Consider the following 5179-nt stretch of genomic DNA (forward strand, 5'->3'; position numbering starts at 1 on the left):
TTCCCTAATCAAGAATGATAAGATCTTACCCCACTATAAATATGTCAGTTTTAAACACAGACAATTACAAATATGGTGACAAGCCCACATAATAGCTGACGGAACTAACCTAATTGGAATTGACCTTCACGCCACGCCTGAAGGCCTATCATGCTTTCCCCATCAATGTTATCTATCTACATATGATTCACAAATTGGAGTCTATGCAAAAGTAGACCGTAACCTACCTCGAAGTCGAACAGGAGCCACGACCATCCATCTTGACCCTATCTCTTTTTGGAACGAATCTAAACAAGCAAGGTCTAGTCAAGTTAGCCTTCGACATTAGCAAGAGATACTACGGACACCCAAGCTACCATATTCCTAAAAGGACTCAAAACGACTTTAAGAAAACGACCCCAGGCCCACAAGAGCAAAATTAGAACTTTTATGTAATATTAGTCTACTTGAAGCTCCAACGATCAAAAACCTAAGTTTCATACTTATCTAACCCCAAACGAGCTTTCAATTCCTCTAATTTACTAAAATCCTCAAAGTTTAAGCAAAACCCAAAAGTTAACCCATTTGCAAATCCATTTTAGAAATTGAGATTTGAGTTTGAAAACAACATGCCCAAGCTAAAAACTATGAAATCCTTTCAACAAATCATGATTCAAAAATAAGGACACCATTCCATCCACCTATGGTTTTACAAGCCAAAAGGGTTTTCTCCCAAACCCAAAACCTAACTTGGATTTAATTAATAGAAGAGGTAAGATTAAAAAGGAGAAATGAACTAGGGTTTAGATTCTTACCCAATCCAAAACCATGGAAGTCTCTCAAATCACGCTAAAACCAATTCTAAGAACATTTTGGGGATGATTCCACTCCCGAAGTGGCGAAATAAATATCTGATCTGCTCGGCGATTTTCGCGTCTGCAAGCCACAGCCCGCCTACACGATACCACCTATGCGAAAATTATTCTGTAGACACAGATCCATTAATTCCTCAGATTTCTCACCTACGCGAACGAATTCTCATAGACGTAGGGACGCCGAGGCGGCCTGCCAATCGCAGGTGCGACACCTGTTTAGAAAATCTTTAGAAAATCTAAGTGTTGACACCTAATTTTTGACCTCCCATAATATATTTTAATTACCTAGAGTCCTTGGATATCAAACGGAGTAAAATGTGCAATTTTTCTACAAGTCAAAATGATTCTATAAAATTATTCAGACAATATTTTGCCATGTCATTTGGCAAAATAACTTCTATAATATTATGAATCATCTAGAAATTAATTTACACATTTTATCATCAAGAAGGTAATTTAAAACATTTGTTTATATAAATGTTAAAATTACCAGAAAATAAATTAGCAGGAATTCTATTCTATTTAATTCAAGGAATTTGACTGATGAATTAAATTGATCATTTTTACCCCACAATTCTAAATTTTGCATGTCCCAATTTATCAAAATTAATGATAGTTAACTAAGTGTTTAATTTTGGTTAAATTCCATAAATTTCTTGCCGCATGACTAATAGTGGATACAATTGAAATAATCAATGGTTAGTTTAATTCTGGCCTTAATTGAAATAGCCAAATTCATTGGTTCAAATAAATTAAGGTCATTACTGCAAATTAGTATTACTTGCTTAATTGGGCCAAATATGGCCATAATTGAAATAACCAATCCCATAGGTTAGAATCAATTAAGGGCGTATTTGCAATTTAAGTCCATTCGAATAATTAACCATGTTTGTCATTTTGATTAATCAGTTAAATAATCATATTTGTCCATAATTAGAGGATTTAATTAATTGAATCACTTAATCACGACCATTTATTTGACTAAAGTCAAGTCCATGCATATATATACACGTATATCATGTACATATGGTTGTATATATATGCAGCCCCCTTTGTTCTTTTAATTTTAGACGGGCCCGGCCTATTAAGGACCTGACCCGACCCAGTCTCAAATTAAGGAAGGGTAATACCCTTTCCTTTTCCTCATTACAATACCAAAGACCCATTAACCTTTTCTCTCTCAGGGTTTGCGAAAACCCCAGCTACCGCCTGCTTCCCCTCCCTCTCTCCTACATCACGTTCTTTGGATATGGCAAAGACGAGGGCCCACATGGCTTTTGTAGCTGTGAATTTGGCCGAGAATGGAAAGAGCATTAAATGCTTTACCATTTCTTACCTATTACCACCCAAAGGCCACTCCAAACACAATATATTTCTCTTCTTTCCTTACTTTTCTACGAACAACAGTCAAATCTGAAAATCCTTAATGGTTTTTGTTTGCATACGTTTTGAATACTGATTTTTCATTTGTTCATAAAGAACCATACGGATTGGCTTCGATATGGTCAAATCTGACATTTGATTTGTTTGTGTGTTTGATTCCTAACCGTTAGATGTGGTTTTGAGAGAATCAAACTCTCATATTTCCTATACTCCCACATCGATTACAAACTAGGGTTTGAGAATTTGGGGGTTCTATATAAAGAACCCCATTCTCTACTATTTCAACAAGTTTGGGCATATTGATTCACCACTATACTAAAAAAAAACTCAAATACCTGGGGTTTTCAGCATAAAAATTGCGAGAACCTTTAATTTTTTAATTAAGTTTAAGTTTTAAAATTTGATTGCTTGTGTTGTGTGTGGCTGAGGTGATTTGGGAGCAAGGAGAATCTCTAAGTCCAACCTCGACTTGGTTGCACGAGCAAAAGGTAATTTTTTATCCTTTTCTTTAATTTAGTTACTTTATATGTTTTCTTTTATGTGATTATGTGGTAGTTTAGCTTAGTTAAAATAGTCTTAGTTAATTTATATTTCATCTGCTATACATTTGTTAGAGTAGTTTAGTATTAATCTCTGCTTATTTGATAGTGTTTTAGCTAATTTGAGACTGCTTAGCATTAGTATTTGGCTTATGATCATTTTGAATTGGTGTAGCTCTTGTCCTTAGCTTAGAATAATTATGTGACTTATTCTTATACTATAGTTTAGTTAGTTCTTGGTCAGTGTTGAATTTGGTTACAAATCAAGTTTGGTTTCTTTTTTGTTCTTTTTTAGTCCAAGCCCCATTTGTACCTTTGTTTAGCTTATGTTTTAGTCTAGATTGGTTATCTTGCGGTAGTTTGCTTTGGTTTAATACTCAGAAATAGTCATATGGGTTGCTTAGTAGTCCATAGGTCATTGGGAACATAAGTGGTTAATATAATGTAGTCATATATCAAGTATGGTTTTGAATATGAACTGATGATCTGGTATTATATAACAGATGCTTGTCTGTGTTTATTGAAGCCCATAACCCTGAGATGAGTTCCAATTTTCTAAAAAAGGTTGTAGTATTGTGGTTTAATCAAACTGTTTGGAGTCTATATTTTTTAGATCGCCCTTAGAAGCTATGAGTTGCCATCATGTCCCAAAGGTTATTTCTCTTGTCTATGGTTTAAACCTTGTTTTGTCAAAAAGATTTTAAATGAACACTGAGTTTAGACTATAGTCCATGGTCTACTTTGCTTTCCACTCTTTGTTTAAACATTGTTAAAGTGAGTATACTAGTTTAACTGAGTCAGTTTGGTTCTCATGTTGGTTCTTATATCTGTGTTTTGTGTCTAAAGAAAAGAGGAATTTAGATTCTTAATCTTATCTAAGAGGTCTTGTTTGTCTTCATAAACTATCTACACACTTATTTGTTTACTCAAATTTTAAAGAAAGATTGTTCTTGTTTTATACATGTCTAAGTGTCTTGTGTAATTTTGAGTCCTATTTGGCACTATTTAATCACTGGTTAACTATGGTAACTGTCGTAATGGGTGAATCCGACACTTGATAATATGAAAGCTTAGTTAACTGATTCGGTGAACAAGTTTAAAAATGATTGAACTAATTTTCCTTGACGTTAGTTAAATCTCTTAAGTTTACAGATTAGGAGTTAAGTAAAAGAGGATCATGGTTTATTTCTTATTTTCTCTGGTTTTTCCTCTATGCTCCTAAATGTTAAACACATCGATTGCCACTGCCTGTGTCCTGTGTTGTTTTATGGGTTTTTGATATTAAGTTGGCTTCAAAGACAGGAACTGAACTTTCTTGTTACTATCTTGACAACTGTCCAAACTGAGTAGTCATTTGAACCTATTTTAGGGAGTAGGACATAAATTTATATGGACTTTAAAGGACTGAAAATAGGGAGCAAAGATTTGAAGTTGAATTACTTGTGTTCTGTTGTCCTGTTGTGTTAAAACTTATAATGTTAAGGTGATTTCATTGTCTCTCCATGCTCTGTTTGAATGAGATGTCTTTAGGTAGAAATCTTGAACCATGTATATCCCCTCCCTTTTACCATTATTTGTTTGAACTAAATATCAGGTATATACAATAGATATACATAGGATATACAAGTCCAGCATACATTCCGATGTACACAGAGTTTTATATAATGTATAGAACCTGAATTTCTCTTAAAATGAGCTTAAACATGGCATAATGAGCTTGTCTCATCCAATATGTTTTTCCACACGTGACCCTTATAGGCTTGAGTCTAATTTGAATCATCAGGGCTTTGGTATTATTTTTTTCTGAAATTGTTTGCATTTCTTTACTGTCTGGGCCTGTGTTTGCGTATCCTTGGGCTTTGAATAGTGTTCACATCTTGTCCAAACTTGTTGAAGTGTATATCTGAATTAAATTTGTTTACTCTATGTATGTTTGAATACTTGTGTATTTTAATTTCTTTTTAATTGTTGTGCATAAGTTGGGTGCGTTCTAACCCAAATTCTCGTTTTCCCCTTTCTCTCTGCATGGGATACTACCTGGGTGCTCTTTTTTTTTTTTTTTTTAATTTTTTTTTATACCATGTTGGGCTTGAGGCCCAATTTCATTGATCGAGTCCGCATGATTATAGAAAGGAAACTAATATATTGAAGGCTCAACCATGGGTGAAAATGGTCAATGGTGGGCTTAGGTAGGCCCACCAGTTTTAAAATCTCGTTCCTTACTCTCTTTTATATATTACTTGTATATATTGTATGTAAAAAAATGTGTGAATAATGAAACCCTTATGTATGCTAGAACTTAGGGAAAACGTTTAGTATTGTTAGGACCCAGTTGATACAATATTTGCATGAAATCAAAGCTAATTTTCTCAAGATTAAAACAGGTCTAATTGGCTAAGTCTA

The sequence above is a fragment of the Lycium ferocissimum genome, unplaced genomic scaffold, assembly GCF_029784015.1.
Source record: "Lycium ferocissimum isolate CSIRO_LF1 unplaced genomic scaffold, AGI_CSIRO_Lferr_CH_V1 ctg517, whole genome shotgun sequence".
In the NCBI taxonomy this organism is placed as follows: domain Eukaryota; kingdom Viridiplantae; phylum Streptophyta; class Magnoliopsida; order Solanales; family Solanaceae; genus Lycium; species Lycium ferocissimum.